We start from the raw sequence: 18672 nt of genomic DNA, 5'->3' as shown, positions 1-18672 counted from the left end.
TTTATTGTACAGTCTAGACTTACTACAATCATCCATCCCTTTAAAGGGAACCCAAGGTTAGAAGGATATGGAGGCTGCCATATTTATTTACTTTTAAAGAAATGCAAGTTGCCTGGATTTCCTGCTGATCCACTTTTAGCCATAGACTCTGAACAAGCATGCAGATGAAATGTTTCTGTAAGGCTTGGTGGTGTATTCTCCACAGTCAGCATGCAACGCATGAGCTGGCGTGGAGGAGGTACACACACTAGCACCAGGAAACAGGCTATCCCTAGTATAGTGGAGGGGAGGACTGACTCCAATAGGAGATTGTGGCGCACAGAGCCGGTGCAGATCTGACAGCCACAAACAATGCTTTCGTTATAACGTCTCAGCGCAAAGTAGCGCTGAGCGCACAAACCAGAACTGAGGAGATCAGGACAGGTAGACAGAATGAACGCTTGCTAGCAAGCGGCTACTTAGCGACAGCAAGCGTCCAAAACCAGACAGACTGGAATGAGGCAGCCAATGTGATGCGGCGATGGCGTGCCTCACAAAGACAGGACAGGATAGTCAGAAAATAGCAGGATTAAGATAGATGAACGTAACACAGATAAATATACAATAAGTATGTTTTCCTAGCGTATTACAATTACAGCTATCAATGAAACTATTTGTAACGTCTGACTAACATATGTATATATCGGCAATGAACCGATATATGACATAAGCAGGAACGCTGACTAGGAATGGAGTAACACAGGGAACAGGACTCAGAAGGATTCGCTATCTCTTCGCAGAGATGAACGCAATCCACAAACGGTAACAGAACAGGATTCAGAAGGATTCGTTATCTCTTCGCAGAGATGAACGCAATCCACAAACGGTAACAGAACAGGATTCAGAAGGATTCGTTATCTCTTCGCAGAGATGAACGCAATCCACAAACAGAACCAGGAGCAGGGTAACTACCTCAGCACGGGTGGTCACGGTACGCGCAACCTACCAAAACGTGCTGGAAAGCTGACTAACTGCACACAGGATATAAACAGTTTGTGTACGTATACATCAGCGACACTGATGTATTAACGTAACACAAATACAAGGAAAATAATAAACGTGCTGGTATGCATATATATTGGCAATGAACCAATATATGATGCAAAGACCAGCAAAGTATCTTTATAACAAGAAACACGATCGGGGGCTAAAGCGACAGCAAGACAGGCTTAAGCTGAAGCTATGAAAACCCCAAGGAAACCCTGCAGGAAGCAGATCTTTATACTGAGGTCATCCAATGGGAGCAGACATGCAGATTCCCACACAGGTGAATGATAATCAGTCACAAGCTGACAGCAGGGAAAGACAGACAAAGCTATGCAACTTGCATGGAAATAGATCAGAACTGCCTGAGCTGCAGCACTACTTCCAGCAATAGCTGCTGCAGCAGCGATCATTACAGTACCCCCGCCTTTAAAAGTGGATTCCAGACGCTTTTCAAAACTGAAATTTCCAACAAAACAGTCCGACTGATAATTCATGATGACCGGGACAGCCCGGCAAGACCGAATTCCAGAATCAGTCCCCACAAGACTGGACCCATCAGAACCAGAACCTACAGAACCATGCCCATCAGTACTACAAGCCCCAGTGTGACACCCATCAGAACCATGATTTCCAGAAGAAAGCCCTCCGAAACTCCCTGAGCGATACCCACCGCCTTCCAGGAACAGTTCAGAAACGCCAAAGCCTTTGCAATGCCCACCGGTACTGTCTTTACCAAGACAAAACCCACTGTTGAACCAGTCCAAGGCACCAGGACAAGTTTTCTCAGAGACCTCCCAGAACACCTTGAAGCTCCAAAGAGATCCCCATAGGTCAGAATGCCCCTTAGGCTCACATGGAGAACCATCAAGAACCCCTATGGAACCTAGGGCAATTCCCGAGTCAGGGCCACAAGGACAAACATCAATATCAGGGCTTTCAGGGACCAGAACCATCTCTGGGCATGCAGGCAGACTGGCAATATCAGAACGTGTTCCCACTAAGGAAGCATCAGAGCACGCTAACACCTTAGACACACTTGGGCATTCTGGCACAAGAGAAACCTCTGGGCATGTCAAGGAACTGTGAGCCTCAGGGTCAGCCAAGACAGGACCAAAACCAGGACTGGCCAAAAAAAAATCATCATGACTAAACTTCGCAACTACTGGACTTTTACACGAGAATGCTGGATCAGACTTAGATGTCGCTGATTCCAGCAAAGTCAGTAACAAATCAGATTCAGGGGCACTAACCAGACAGGACAAATCTTCTGATGTATGCACTGAACCAGACAGGGACTCCACAACTACCTCTGGACTGGACAGAGACTCATTTAATACACTGGATTGGAGCTCATGAGGCGCTGCAGAACAAGTCAGTATTGCAGCAGCCCCCACTGGACTAGGCAAAACTGAGGAATTCCCTGGACAGGAAGGGGACTCTGGAACCTCTGCCACAGCGGCCAGAGAACTAGAATCTTTCAGGATACAGGGCTGGGTTTCAGGAACACTCATCAGACCGGACTGAAATTCTGAGATTTCTATTATTTTGACCAGAGAATCAGAATTATCCATGTTACAGGGCAAGACTTCTGAAACATTCAGAGGACAGGGCTGGAGTTCCTCGGCTGTTACAACACTGGAGAGGGACTCAACAACATTGGTTAAATCAGACTGTGTACAGGGCAAGGTATCTGACACACTTGCTGACGAGGACAATATTTCAATGGCTTCTGCTTTGCTGGGCAGAAATTCATCAAGTTTTATTAGAGCAGACTGTAATTCCAAAACAGCTGCTAGACAAGTGAATATTACTGCAACACCAACTGAGGTAAGCAGTGCTTCAGCCTCCTCTGCTAGAGGGTTTAAAGTATCCAAAGTACTGGGTGAAGCATAAGACTCTGCGACCACAGCTTCACTGGACAGGATCACTGAACAGTCCATATTGCAGGGCAAAACCATGGAAGCACCTGCTGGACAGCATAATGATTCTGTGACCTGAGTTTCATTGGAGAGATCTACTGCACAATTCATGGTACAGGGCAAATTTATTGGAAAATTTTCTGAACAAGGTAATAATTCTGCGATTTCAGGTTCACATAGCAGATGCTCTGAGCTATTCACGAAACTAGAGCGAGGTGTAGAAACAGGAAGATCAAGACACAATGTTTGCGCATCTGAATCACCATTCATTTGCTGGGACTCGGAAACTGATGTAGTGCATCTATTGGCATCTGCTGGATCAGACAGGAGTTGAACTTTATTAACACAGGTAATTTCTGCAGAAGTGTTTGCAGAGACAGGCAAGATTTTTCTGGTGTCTGTTTCACTAAACAAAGAGTCATGAGTACTGGCTAGGCTGGACTCGGAAGTCAGCAGGACCTCTGGATTCTCTGCTGAGAAATTTGCGCAGGGCAAGGTTAAGAATGTATCAGTGGCTTCTGTTTTACGGGGAAGTAACACTGAGTTATCCATGGTACAGGGTGGAATTGCAGGAACTTCAATTTCACACAAAAAGAGCTCCGAATCACCTGCTGAATCAGCCAAAGGTGCTGAAGCAGGCGGGTCAGAACGCCAAATTTGCGAATTCGGAGTCACATAAAAATCATCCAAAATCAGTTCCCACACATCAATCAATGGAGCCACAAAGTCATACTCACACACACCAGTTTTTATTAGGTTATAGGCAGACTTAATGCATGCATTCAATACCAATTCACTTTTTGCACTGTAAAATTGACAAAATGAACTTGAATCATTCTTCCATTCATTGACCAGAGCTTCCATCTCTCCTTTCTCAAATGGAGGATTCCAAGCATACTTAACAGGCAGATCATGGTTTGCAGATATGATTGTGGCAGGCACATGTATAGGGTTAATTAGCAGGTGATTGGCAGATTCCTTATTCCTAAGAATCTCCAATACCTGTAGCAAGTGCTGAACTGTAGTGTATGCAAACTTTCCTTGCTTTACAAATAAGTTGATTTGTTCAATACTCTGTAATATCTCCTCATAATCATACTCAGATAATTCTTTTAAACAAAAATCTTTATTTTCCCTAGCCAGGGAGGAAAGTTCATTAGTAGTTTCATAAGTCCATTTAACTCCCCTGAAAGACAATTGCATTTCATTATCTGTTAATGGCAGAATCTCATTATAGGTCTCAGTCGCTAAGGATAACGATTCTGCAGATTGGACACGTTTCTTAGAACGTTTGCGTTTTGCCTTTAACCTTGCGGTTTTTGGTGATTTATTCAAAGCTGCAGGAAAATTATCAGTAACACTTTCTGCTTGCTGCTCATTCTTGCAAGCAATTGAAGGAGCAGCTGATTGGCCTGCTGCCAGGAGTTCATTAAGAGGAAAAGGCAATGGATCTATGCGCAACCAGTTATGGATCACAAACGCTAGAAATTCCAGCGGTCTATCTTTCAAATCGGAATGATTGAGAACATCAAATGCCCACTGGAATAATTCCCCTTTAAACAAAATATAACTTAGTTGGAGTGCCCAGGTTGAAACAGGAGTCGCTTGGAGATCAGGATTGGTCAGGAACCTGGCACATTCAGAGAAAAACTCATTTTCTGTTTCAGAGCTAAGTTCTTCAAATTTTTTAAAGGAACAGGAACCATAATTAACAGTGTCATACTTTCTGGGAATCCCCCCCACAATGGGGATTGGTAATGGGGTTTTCATAATGTAAGGCTTGGTGGTGTATTCTCCACAGTCAGCATGCAACGCATGAGCTGGCGTGGAGGAGGTACACACACTAGCACCAGGAAACAGGCTATCCCTAGTATAGTGGAGGGGAGGACTGACTCCAATAGGAGATTGTGGCGCACAGAGCCGGTGCAGATCTGACAGCCACAAACAATGCTTTCGTTATAACGTCTCAGCGCAAAGTAGCGCTGAGCGCACAAACCAGAACTGAGGAGATCAGGACAGGTAGACAGAATGAACGCTTGCTAGCAAGCGGCTACTTAGCGACAGCAAGCGTCCAAAACCAGACAGACTGGAATGAGGCAGCCAATCTGATGCGGCGATGGCGTGCCTCACAAAGACAGGACAGGATAGTCAGAAAATAGCAGGATTAAGATAGATGAACGTAACACAGATAAATATACAATAAGTATGTTTTCCTAGCGTATTACAATTACAGCTATCAATGAAACTATTTGTAACGTCTGACTAACATATGTATATATCGGCAATGAACCGATATATGACATAAGCAGGAACGCTGACTAGGAATGGAGTAACACAGGGAACAGGACTCAGAAGGATTCGCTATCTCTTCGCAGAGATGAACGCAATCCACAAACGGTAACAGAACAGGATTCAGAAGGATTCGTTATCTCTTCGCAGAGATGAACGCAATCCACAAACGGTAACAGAACAGGATTCAGAAGGATTCGTTATCTCTTCGCAGAGATGAACGCAATCCACAAACAGAACCAGGAGCAGGGTAACTACCTCAGCACGGGTGGTCACGGTACGCGCAACCTACCAAAACGTGCTGGAAAGCTGACTAACTGCACACAGGATATAAACAGTTTGTGTACGTATACATCAGCGACACTGATGTATTAACGTAACACAAATACAAGGAAAATAATAAACGTGCTGGTATGCATATATATTGGCAATGAACCAATATATGATGCAAAGACCAGCAAAGTATCTTTATAACAAGAAACACGATCGGGGGCTAAAGCGACAGCAAGACAGGCTTAGGCTGAAGCTATGAAAACCCCAAGGAAACCCTGCAGGAAGCAGATCTTTATACTGAGGTCATCCAATGGGAGCAGACATGCAGATTCCCACACAGGTGAATGATAATCAGTCACAAGCTGACAGCAGGGAAAGACAGACAAAGCTATGCAACTTGCATGGAAATAGATCAGAACTGCCTGAGCTGCAGCACTACTTCCAGCAATAGCTGCTGCAGCAGCGATCATTACAGTTTCAGCCAAAAAGCTGACAAGATTAGTTGCATGCTTATTTCAGGTGTGTAGTTTAGACACTACTGACCAGAAAGATCAGCAGGACTGCCAGGCAACTGGTATTGTTTAAAAGGAAATAAATATAGAAGTCTCAAGACCTCTACAGTTCATTTTAATGCATCTCTAACATATTTGACACATTAAACTGAATAAGGGATATTCATCTCCAACCCTGCAAATCCTTCCTTACTGCACTTTCCCTAGATCCCACCCCCTTAGGGCCGGTTCACACTTGCGGTTCTCTGCCAAACGGACCGGATGACCTGACCGGATCCGGACCGGATCCGGATTGGAACCGTACGGTTCTGATCCCGATCCGATCCGAAACTGGTCAGGTTGCATCAGGTGTTCATCAGGATGCGATCCGGATCCGTTTGGCAAAAGATAGTAGAAACCGAATAAAAATGTTGGGGTCTGGGAGGTCAGCAGAAGGTGGACCTGTGGAATCAGGCCCTCCGCTGTTTAGCACTCACCTCCACCTCCGACATACTGCCAACATCTCCAGCACGTTTAAAGTCACTGCTGCTCCACTCCAAAATGCTTGCCCATGTGTCCCCATCCAAAATCGCGGCTACAATACGCATAGGAAGTGGGGTAGAACATCCGGATTTTTAGCCAGTGTGTTGTGCGCTCTCCGGTTCTCATTGGTTTGTATTGGCCGGATGGTGCAGTCCGGCTCCGCTCCGGATACGGCTGCCGGAGGCGCATGTTGGGTCTTATGCCGGAGTCCGGATCCGGTCCGGATCCGGTCCGGACGAAACGGACGCATGTGACGCATAGGCTTTCATTGCTATGCCGTGCGTCCGTTCCGTCCGTTCTGCATGCGGTCCGGCTCCGGCACGGCGATTCCGGACGGCAACCGCTAATGTGAACCGGGCCTTAATCCTCCCTTATACTTGCTCTGCTCTACCTTCTCTTTAAAATCTGTCAATTTCCATTGTCATTTACCTCCACATGAAAGCATGCCACCATTGCACCAATTCACAAGAAACTCCTCTGAACTTCCAGCCCTCTATTATATAAACAATGGCCTTTCTCTTCCTATACTATACCCCAGCGGTCCTGGATGTGCATCTGCTTTCAGGGGCATAGAGGGGTGATTGGCACAGTTGGGAGTGATGCATCATGGGGAAATACAGTTGCTTACTTAAAGGAACTATCAAGCCAAGTGTTCTAAAATGACAATGTACAAACAATGCAAGCATGTATCCAGGAGCACCCAGTCCAAGCTCAAAGATTTGAGAGTGTGTGCCAAGACCCTCACCCTTGTACCTCAGGGTCAAAAGTGCAATAGTCCCAAAAGGATCAGCACCACACTTGATATGTATTCTTCAGCTCTTAAAGCTTTATTGCATAATAAAAAGTGACAGACAGCGACAGCCCGCTGTTTCAGCCTAAATGGCCTTTCTCAAGCTGCCAAAAGTGTCAAAACACTGTGCCACACTGCGCTGCTTGAGCAGTGTAGCTTAGTGAATCAACCCATACTGATTTGTTTGTGAGCCAGATGTAGCCATCAAAAGAGCCACATCTGGCTCCCCAGCCATAGGTTCTCTACCTCTGCCATAGAACCCTATCAATGCCATGCACTGAAAACGATTCTGGATGTGCATCCTTGCTTTCAGAGGCATAAAGAGATGATTTGCATATTCTGGAGTGATGTATCATGGGAAACAACAGTTGCTTACTTAAAGCTGAATTATTGCAAATGTCTTCTGTTTTTAAGGAAACATGAGCTAAAAAAGAATATAAAGCTTCACTTACCGGGGGTTTCTTCTAGCCCACACAGCAGAACTGCGGCGAGGGACACAGACTTATAGAGGCTATAAGAAGCCCCAGGTAAGTAAAGCTTTGTATTCTATTTCAGCTCATATATCCTTTAAAGAGACACTGAAGCGAGAATAAATCTCGCTTCAGTGCTTATATTCAGCCCCTGCTAAAACGCCGCTATCCCACGGCTAAACGGGGGTCCCTAACCTCCCAAATCCCATGCGCTCTTTGCGGGGATCTCTTCCACATTCAGGCAGGGCTAATGGCCGCAGCCCTGCCTCACACGCGTCTGTCAGCGCGTATCTCTGCCTCTCCCTCACCCCTCCCAGTCTTCCTTCACTGAGAGGGGCGGGGGAGAGGCGGCGATGCGCGTCTGATAGACGGCGCTGAGAGGCAGGGCTGCAGCCGTTAGCCCTGCCTGAAGAGCAGCAAAATCTATGACCAAGTTGGTCGTTGATTTTGCGGGGGTGGGGGGGGGGTTGGGGGTGAAGGGACCCCCGTTCAGCCGCGGGATAGCGGCGTTTTACAGGGGCATGAGCACTGAAGCGAGATTTATTCTCGCTTCAGTGTCTCTTTAAGAAGGCAAAATTACATTTAGCATCCTCTCACAGAATGCTTGGACACCATATCTTGGTTAAAGAAACAGGGACAGCCATACTATCCCAGCAAAAAAACATATATCTAAGTAGTTATATACTTGTTCTTCTTACATAACATATGTATTGTACTGTCCACATTTGGCTTTCAGTGAATTTTATATAGTAATTAAAGAGAAAACTGTTCCAGGCATTTTCCATCTTTATTGCCTCTGACTGAAGCCAATCTTGATGTCATATCTTCCCTTACACTTTTTTCTCCTGCCTGAAATGTGTTGCCAGTCCTCCTCCCCACTGAGCTCTGTACTAAAAAAAACTGCACTGTCCTATCTAGTGTACTTTGTAACCATGTGAGTACAGCATAGATAGTATGTCAGCTTCTGCAGAGGGGTGAGGTGTAATTCCCTTCTCATTATGTCACACTGAACTGCCCTCAGCCAATCAGTGAGGAGCAGGAATGTGGGAGGGGAGATAACAAGCTTCCATCTCCCCGGCAATGTACCACAATAGAGCCAGGCTGACTGAGATAAGATTCAATACAGCAGACACATTTATGATTATATTGGAATGCTTGCAATGCAGACTGCATGTCGACTACATAATAAACACAGAGCAGTGGGTACATGGAATTTGATTTTATGGCTGACAATCCCGCTATAATGACGTCACTGCTTATCCTATGTTTATTCCCTTTCCTTCCTGTGCACTGGGCATACCTGAAACACACACTGTTTGCTGCAGGAATGTTAATGTCCAGACATCACTTTCTGTGTGTGCGCACTCCTGTCTGCTGTGGTTCACAGCTTCAGCATCCAGAGAGTGATTAAAGACAAATCATTCCGGTCCCTGATCAGGGAAACCCCCATCCCTAAGCGCTGCAATTGGCTAATTGCAGTGATCAAATGGAAGGCTGTTTTACAAAAACAAATTGCCCCTGTCACTTTGGTGACATGTGGAGTGCAGCATGAAAGGGTTAATCACTTTCAGTTCAGCTTTCACCCTAATGACTTTAATGAAGCCGTTAAAGAGACTAATGGCACACTAGCTGAAAAATTCAAAGGCTGCTAATCCATATTCATTCTTGCTCTTTCTTCCGCATTCTAAACTGTTGGCCACTTTTTACAATTGTAGATTCTTTACTGCCTAATCATGAATCTTTTGCGCTCTCTTGGCTTTCCTCCTATCTCTCCTGCTCTACTCTATTGCTCCTATCTCTCTGTAAGAGAACGTCTCATGACCAGCTGTAGCCATTTCTATAACCGAGCACAGCAGCTCAGAATCACCAAACCACCCTCTACCCTAAACACACACATGCATTGCACACATACAAACACACACTTACACACACACAGAGCCGGATTTGTACTCCTTACTGCCCAAGGCCACTGTCACCAGCCGCCCCCCTTCAGTATAGATAGCGAGATGACCCCTTCCCTCCAGTGTAGGTAGCCAGATGACACCTTCCCCTTTCCCTCTAGTATAGGTAGCCTGATGACTCCCTTAATCTCTCCTTCCACCCCCCATCCTTCCTCTCAGTAGCCATCTTGCCTTCACACGGCAGCAACCATCAGTATCACTCATTTCTCCACTCGTCTCCAGTGCAGAAGCTTCCTCTTCCTTTCCGTCTCTAATGTTGCCCAAGTCCATAGCCGCTGGCCACAATGCAAACGTGCACAGAGAGCAAGGTGGCTGCTGCACAGACGGCTAGCAGCAGAGCACTGCGGTCAGGCGCTCGCCTGATTTCCCTGCATTGCAACATTTGCAAGCTTGCAAATGCTGCACCATTTTAGCCTGCTGCTTTAGTGCCCTTACTCCTGTGGTGCCCTAGGCCATTGCCTAGATGGCCTTGGCCTAAATCCAGCAGACACACACACACATACGCACTCACCCCCCCCCCCCCCCCCCCAGTGCTTTTTGTTGCGCAGCCTCTACACAGTATCATTCTATGATATGCCATTAGGCACTTGTATAAGACCTGCATATGACATGTAATAACGTACATTGTTTTATGTTGTAGATGACCAGACATTTCTTTCTAAAGCTATATACAGACACAGGATAGTTGTAGCTTGTTGGGGATCGGGAAACAATCCCTTGGGTGACAATTCGGGGAATGATTCTGTACAGATACATCCCTAACCTTGAGATTAAAGATGTGCTGCGTTTCTGTGGTTGGGAGCTGAGGGTTGATGATTTGCACACGATGGAGCGGCTTCTATTGGTCAGGGGGTTGACAATAACATTGTAATTGGTCGTGCTTGAGCAAAGGGGGTCGTTAAGGATCCGACTGCATCAGAAATCCGTCACCCAGATCAAGGCGGTTTCTTGTGCAGGGTGACCGCCCGGGGTGCAGTGCAAGTAGAAAAAGGGTGGCACAGGCAGATGGACAAAACCACTAGGAAGCTGGTGACGTGCGGTGCAGCCTAATGGAAGAAGAAGATTACCAGCTCGATTACCTTCCTTGACACCTCCTAGGATGCCTGCATCAGACGTCAAGTCATCATTATGTCACCACCGCGTGATGACACCTGATGTCCTGTAGCAGTACTACAGTAAAGGGCTTGCTACTGGCCATTCTTTGTGGGAAAATCTCATCTCATCTCTGGACTCCAAAACTTTATATTTTCTGCTCTGCTGTATTTCTGATGTATGTTGGCAAGAAGGATTTGTCTTCTGGAGCCTTATCAGAATAGTTAACCCAGCACTAATTTGATGTTCCTTCAGGGCCCTTACTCACTGAGTGTTCAACTCGCAATGCAACTGAGCCAAAAAACCACACCACATGATAGTATTGTGGTGTGACCATACAGTGAGGTATACAGTACAATGAAAGTATGCGTCACTGCCACTGTAAATGCACTCGTTGTGCCCTGTTAACACACAGCATGCAGTGTGTAACTGAGTGGGAACCCGCCGCAAGGCACTGCACCACATTAGATGTGAAAGTCCAATAGGAAAATATCAATTGCATCGCCTTGCAATGTGATCATATTATTCAATTTGACACAAAGGAGCATATGTGAATTTTTGCTATCCGGTCACTTAGGTGCAGGGTCTCAAAAGATGGCTCCCCATGCTGCCGCACAAATTTTGGGGGGGAGCTAATTACTATTCCCCCACTAGGTTGTAGAGGTACTGGGTGACGGCTTTCTCCTGTTCTAGCAGGCGAGAGAACATAAGGAGGGTCAAATTCCAGAGAGTCGGGCTATCGCAAATGAGGCGTCTCACTGGCAACTTGTTTCTACGCTGAATATCACAAGAGATTGCAAATGCAGTTAACAAACCAGCCCAACTGTTCCGCACAGTGGAAAAACTCTGCAACCCAGCATGTCAAAAACTTAATATCGAGTCTTCAAAGGACCTCTGTGACCAATTTGCCCATTTCTTCACAGACAAAGTCTCCGCTATAAGGTCCGCCATCCAACTTACAGCATCTGAGCCTAATATAGCGCCGAAGACCATTAGCAGAGACAACGTAACACCTTGGTCAAACTTCAAAGAAATTGATGAAGAAGTTACATCAAGCATCCTCCTTCACGTCCGCCTAACTACCTGTGACCTGGATCCTGGCCCAACACAGTTCATGTTGAACTGCCCCGACCTGTTTTGAACTGCCCCGACCTGTTCGTACCGGTATTCCTCAAAATTGTTAACTGCTCCTTACAATCAGGGATATTTACTGCTTTACTGAAGGAAGCAATCATCAGGCCTCTCCTCAAAAAAACCCTCCCTGGACCCAGATGCAATGACCAGCTACAGACCTGTCTCTAACCTCCCCTTTCTGGGAAAGCTAATTGAAAAAGCTGTATACCTCCAGCTAGAAGCCAGAATCCTACAAAATAACAGTTATGACCCATTCCAGTCTGGCTTCAGGAAACACCACAGTACTGAAACTGCCCTCATCCAAATATGCAACCACCTGCTCATGGCAAGAGACAGAGGAGAGTGCTCGATCCTCATACTGCTAGACCTTTCTGCAGCCTTTGACACAGTTGACCATGACATCTTGATAAACAGGCTACAGGAATACTGCGGCATTGATGGCATAGTACTTCAGTGGTTCCAATCCTTCTTGAGTGGCAGAACCCACAAAGTGTCTATGGGGCCCTTCCTGTCCACCCCTGTAACACTTAAGTATGGGGTGCCCCAGGGCTCAATCCTCTCTCCCCTGCTTTTCACGATTTACATGCTACCGTTGGGAAAACTAATCCAAAAACATGGCCTGACATACCACTGCTATGCAGACGACACCCAACTATATCTTTCCTTCAAGCCTGGTGTGACAGACCCAACTCTAACTATAAACGCCTGCTTACGTGAACTACAGCAATGGATGAATGACAACTGGCTGAAACTAAATGCAGACAAAACTGAAGTCCTTTTGATTGGAGGGCAGAGCATGATAACAAAACAACTTAACTTGCAGTCTTCACCACTGGGAATAGGAGGCACGGATCTACGCAGCTCTGATCATGTGCGTAGCCTGGGAGTTCTAATTGATGGGGATTTAAACTTCAGAACTCAAATCTCTGCTGTGGTGAAATCATCCTATTTTCACCTAAAGAACATTGCAAAAATCAAGCACCTCATACCCCCAGAAGATCTGCCAACCTTAGTCCACGCCTTCAGCACATCCCGACTGGACTACTGCAATGCTCTCTACACTGGCCTTCCAAAAAAGGCCTTGTACCGCCTACAGCTGATACAGAATACTGCTGCCAGACTGCTAACCAACCAACCCCGTCACTGCCACATAACGCCAGTCCTGCATTCCCTTCACTGGCTACCTATAGAATGGAGGGTCCTATTCAAGATCGGCCTACTGACATTTAAATCCCTGAATAATCTCGGCCCTGGATACATGAAAGATATGTTACAGCTGCGTAGCAATCCCCGCATTCTCAGATCCACAGGTTCTAATAATCTAGTCATACCCAGAGTCCACTTAGAAACTTTTGGTCCCAGAGCCTTCTGTCATGCTGCCCCTACGTTTTGGAACGCCTTACCTCAACAGATCAGGACAGCCCCATCCCTGGACGTGTTTAAATCCAGACTGAAAACCCACCTGTTCAGTCTGGCATTTGCAGAAATATAACTTTTGTTGTGTGAATACTTCATCCTACTAATTACTGAATCTGAGAGAGCCTAAGCGCTTTGAGTCCTATGGGAGAAAAGCGCTATAGAAATGTTATTGTATTGTATTATTGTATAATATCGCCAAAGTGTGCCATGGCCGTGTAAGACCGCCTGAAATGCCCACACAACTTCCTGGCCTGCTTCAGGATGTCCTCTAAGCCTGGGTACTTTGACACAAATCTTTTGAATGACTAGATTCAGTACATGTGCCATGCAGGGTACATGTGTCAGCTTTCCCAAATTCAATGCGGAAATGAGATTGCTGCCGTTGTCACAGAATCAGAAATCAGAATCAACTTTATTCGCCAAGTGCGACAGACGTCGCACCCGGAATTATTTGTGGACACATGGCCATTGGCAAAGTACAGGTAGTGCATTGATCAATAGATCGCATCAATATGGTACAGAATAAAAACTACAGAGCAACAATACAATTTACCAATTACAATTGACTAACAACAACCACAGCAGCTCATAGTGTAGGTAGGCAGGGCAATTTGTGCAAAAACAAACATGATATGGTAGCATATAGTGCATTGGGGATATCTTACAGGCAAACACTCCTCCGCTGGGCCAGCTTAGGAGGATTAGGGAATGTCAAGGGATAGTGCACGAGTTGAGTAGGAGGACCGCTTGGGGGAAGAAGGTGTTTCTATGCCTGGCGGTTTTGGTGCGGATGGTCCTATAACGGCGGCTTAAGGGAAGGAGATCGAAGAAGCGGCTGCTCGGGTGTGAAGGGTCTTGGGTGATCCTGTTGGCCCTGGACATCAATCGAGATGTATGTAGGAGATCCAGCGGAGGCAGGGGTGACCCAATGATCTTCTCAGCAGCACTGATTACCCTCTGTAGTTTGTGCCTGTCCTTTGCGTTTGCCCCAGAGTACCAGACAATGATGGAGGAGCAGAGGACAGACTCAATGGTGGCAGTGTAGAAACTAGTCATTAGCTCCCGCGGCATTCCAAACTTTCTCAGCTGACTGAGAAAGAACAGCCTCTGCTGGGCTTTTCTTTGAGTAACAGAGGTGTTTACATCCCACTTCAAGTTGTTAGTGATGGTAGTTCCTAGGAACCGAGCGCTGTGAACCCTGGAGACCTCAGTACCATTGATGGAGATCGGACTGGGAGACGGAGCATTCCTTCTAAAGTCAACAATCAGTTCCACAGTTTTCGTCGTATTTAGAACGAGATTGTTATCCTTGCACCACCCGAGGATCCGCTCGATCTCTTTGCGGTATTCATGCTCCCCGTTCTCGCCAATGAGCCCCAGGATGGTGGTGTCATCTGCAAACTTGATGACTTTGACAAATTCGGCGGATGAGGAATAGCTGTTTGTGTACAGGGAAAAGAGTATCGGCGACAGCACACACCCTTGAGGGGCACCTGTGTTGGTGGTTCTTACACTGGAGGAGCAGCCGCCAATTCTCACTAGCTGTGACCTATTGGTAAGGAAATCCTTGATCCAGGTACACAGATTGAGGTCAACACCGAGTCGTGATAAGTTTTCATACAGGATGATCGGACATATGGTGTTGAAAGCGGAGCTGAAGTCCAGGAGCAGGATTCTGGCGTAGGTGTTGGAATTATCTAGATGACCTGTGATGTGTGCTAGGCTGATGTTAATAGCATCCTCCACAGACCGGTTGGCCCTGTACGCAAACTGCAGGGGGTCCATTTTGGTGGTGGTGTGATCCTTCAGATAAGAGAGGACGAGTCTTTCGAAGGTCTTCATGATGATTGGAGTTAGGGCAACAGGTCTGTAGTTGTTAAGATCTGTGACTCCTGGCTTCTTGGGGACTGGTATGATGACGGCTTTTTTGAAGCAGGAGGGGACCCTGCCCAGCGACAGGGATTTACTGAAGATGGAGGTGAGGATCGGGGCTAGCTGAATTGCACAGGTTTTCAGGCAGGTGGGGGATATTCCGTCCGGGCCTGAAGCCTTCCTGGAGTTGAGCTTCTGGAGGTGCCGTAAGACTTCAGCCTCGTGGACTATTTCCGGTTCCAGGGGGGCAGCGACAGCTAGGCGGGATGAGGTGGGGAGAATCTCCGTTGGTGAGGAATCGAGTGCTAGGTTCACGAGGTGGGTTGATTGGTGCTCGAACCTGCAATAGAATTTGTTGAGCTCCTCAGATAGCGCAATGAAAGGAGGTGTGTGATGAGGAGGGGGCCTGAAGCTGGTGGCTGCCCTGAGGCCTTTCCAGACATCCCGTGAGTTGTTGGACTGCAGGTTCAGACTTAGTTTATCTGAATAGTCTCTCTTTGCCGCCTTTAGCTCTCGATTCAAGGTATTCCTGGCCTCCCTGAACTCCTCTGGGGTGCCAGATTTGTGTGCTTCCTCTTTGATCCTACGGAGTCGGCGTAGCCTGCCGTTAAACCAGGGTTTGTTATTTGGGAAGACTTTGATAGTTGACGTTGGGATGCATGACTCCTCACAGAAACTGATATAGGAGGTGACGTTCTCTGTCCATTCATCCAGGCAGGGAGCCTCCAAGGCTGTCACACACCACATTGCCGATCTCCAGCTGGTGCGGGGTCAGCCACTGATTCACCTGTTTGTTAAGAGCAGCCAGAAGAGCTGGTCCAGTGTGACTCTCTGCTTTGAGGCAAGACATGTCTAAGATGGCATGACACCATTGTACCTGGCATGCAGCATAGGCCCTGGGGAGCTGGGGCTGTGTAGCTGGAGAGGAGATCGCAGCACCAGTAGAGTTGAACTGACACTCAGCCAAGGAGGAGGAGGATGACGACAGTGAAGAGGATGTAGCAGGAGGAGAGGAGGTGCCTGCCTGCAAGCCGTGGAGGTGTCACAAGTTGGTCCGCTGCACAGCCACGTACTCCCTGCTTGCCATCGGTCACTAGGTTGACCCAATGGGCTGTGTAAGTAATGTACCTGCCCTGACCGTGCTTGACAGACCAGGCATCCGTGGTCAGGTGGACCCATGACCCAACGCTGTGTGCCAGAAAATTACATCACTTGCCTCTCAACTTCATGGTACAGTTTGGGTATCGCCTTTTTATAGAAATAATTGCGGCCTGGCATCTTCCTCTGCGGTGTCCCAATGGCCACAAATTTACGGAAGGTCCTAGAGTCCACCAGCTGGTATGGTAACAGCTGGCGAGCTAACAGTTCCGCCAAGCCAGCTGTCAGATGCCGGGCAAGGGGGTGACGGGCAGAAATTGGCTTCTTCCGCTCAAAGATCTCCCTCACAGACACCTGGCTGCTGTGGACAGAGGAGCAGGAACCGCTCAAGGTCAGAGGCGGAGTGGAGGAGGGTGGCTGTGAAGGTGCAAGGGAGAAATGGGCTGAAGATGATGCTCCTGAAGGAGGAAGAGTAGAAGGAGGGTGGCTTTATTTTTGTGTGCTGCTTTTGCTCAGGTACTCTTCCCATTGCAGTTTGTGCCTTTTCTCCAGGTGCCTTCATAAGGCACTTGTCCCTACCGGGGTGTTGGCCTTTCCAAGACTCAATTTTTGGAGGCAGAGAGAACAGATGGCATTGCTCCGATCTGAGGCAGACACATTAAAAAAATTCCAAACCACTGAGCCCCACCTGGGGTGATGGCACTATGGTGGCCTCAGCAGCTGACGTTGAAGGGCATGTTGGCTGGCTGTACATAGATGACGATACATGGTGCAAGACACTGCCATCAGCTGTTTCTGACGACGAGCTCTCCTTGCTTCTTTCAGGAACTCGTCTCCTCCTACTCCTCTCTGACTCCCCCTCTGAACTGTCCCCCTGTTCATCTCCTCTATTGGGAACATACGTGGGATCAGTATCATCGTCATCATCATAATCATCCTGCCCAGCTTTGCTTGCCTCAGACACCTCCAAAACTGCACCAACAGCAGATACTTCATCATCCCCCTCTGCACAAGTTACGTCCATAGTGTTGCCTAACTCAGACATATGAGGTGGTGTAACTTGCTTAGCGCCTTCATCTGGTTGTAACAAAAATGGCTGTGCATCAGTGATTTCCCCACCAAATAACTCCTGTGAACTGTCAAATGTAGCAGATGTGGTACTTGGAGTAGCGCTGGTGGCTGCGGAAGATGAGGTGTTCTGTGTTAAATAGTCAACCACGTCCTGACAATCTTGGGAGTTGATGGGATGTGCCTTCTTCTGAGCACTGTACTTTGGTCCAGGGCCGCACAAATCACATCACCACGACCTTGCCCAGACCTGCCGGGTGGTCTTCCTCTGGGTCTGCCTCTACGTCTGCCTCAACCTGTTTTGTCCGTTTTGTCCATATTGAGGGGGATGAAGTGGAAGGTATGCACTAACTTGAGTAATATCATGTGCAGTCACACAGTTGCAGTTAGCAGGTATGCACGGAGTGGTATATCACACTGCGTACACTCACGTAGGTGGGTGGGTGCACTAAAGTGAACAACAGGAAGTAGTAGGTATATGCAGTGATGGGTATTACAATGTGCTCCTGTCACACACAGACAGCTACCAGACAGGCACAGTGACACTGCGTGCGCTCAATTCACGTAGGTAGGTGGGTACACTGTGAACAACAGGTAGGTAGGTATAAGCAGTAATGGGTATTACAATGTGCACCTGTCACACACAGACAGGTAGCGGACAGGCACAGTGAAACTGCGTGCGCTCAGCTCACGTAGGTAGGTGGGTGCACTGTGAACAACAGGTAGGTATATGCAGTAATGGGTATTACAATGTGCACCTGTCACACACAGACAGATATCAGACAGGCACAGTGACACTGCGTGCGCTCAGCTCACGTAGGTAGGTGGGTGCACTGTGAACAACAGGTAGGTATATGCAGTAATGGGTATTACAATGTGCACCTGTCACACACAGACAGATATCAGACAGGCACAGTGACACTGCCTGTGCTCAGCACACGTAGGTAGGTGGGTGTACTGTGAACAACAGGTAAGTATATGCAGTAATGGGTATTACAATGTGCATCTGTCACACACAGACAGATAGCGGACAGGCACAGGGACACTGCATGCGCACAACTCACGTAGGTAGGTGGGTACACTGTGAACAACAGGTAGGTAGGTAGGTATATGCAGTAATGGGTATTACAATGTGCACCTGTCACACACAGACAGGTAGCGGAGAGGCACAGTGACACTGCGTGCGCTCAGCTCTTGTAGGTAGGTGGGTGCACTGTGAACAACAGG

The 18672-nt window shown here is 47.3% G+C and overlaps 1 protein-coding gene across 2 annotated transcripts in view; it reads right to left on the bottom strand.

The window, feature by feature from the left end:
- Positions 1–18672, bottom strand: part of LOC137524516 (QRFP-like peptide receptor) — a 114458-nt gene that overhangs the window by 35548 nt on the left and 60238 nt on the right. The gene's annotated exons all lie outside the window — the stretch shown is intronic.

This window comes from Hyperolius riggenbachi, chromosome 7 (genome assembly GCF_040937935.1).
Source record: "Hyperolius riggenbachi isolate aHypRig1 chromosome 7, aHypRig1.pri, whole genome shotgun sequence".
NCBI classification, from domain to species: domain Eukaryota; kingdom Metazoa; phylum Chordata; class Amphibia; order Anura; family Hyperoliidae; genus Hyperolius; species Hyperolius riggenbachi.
Note: the sequence above shows the minus strand (reverse complement) of the source record. Positions and strands in the feature narration are given on the sequence as shown.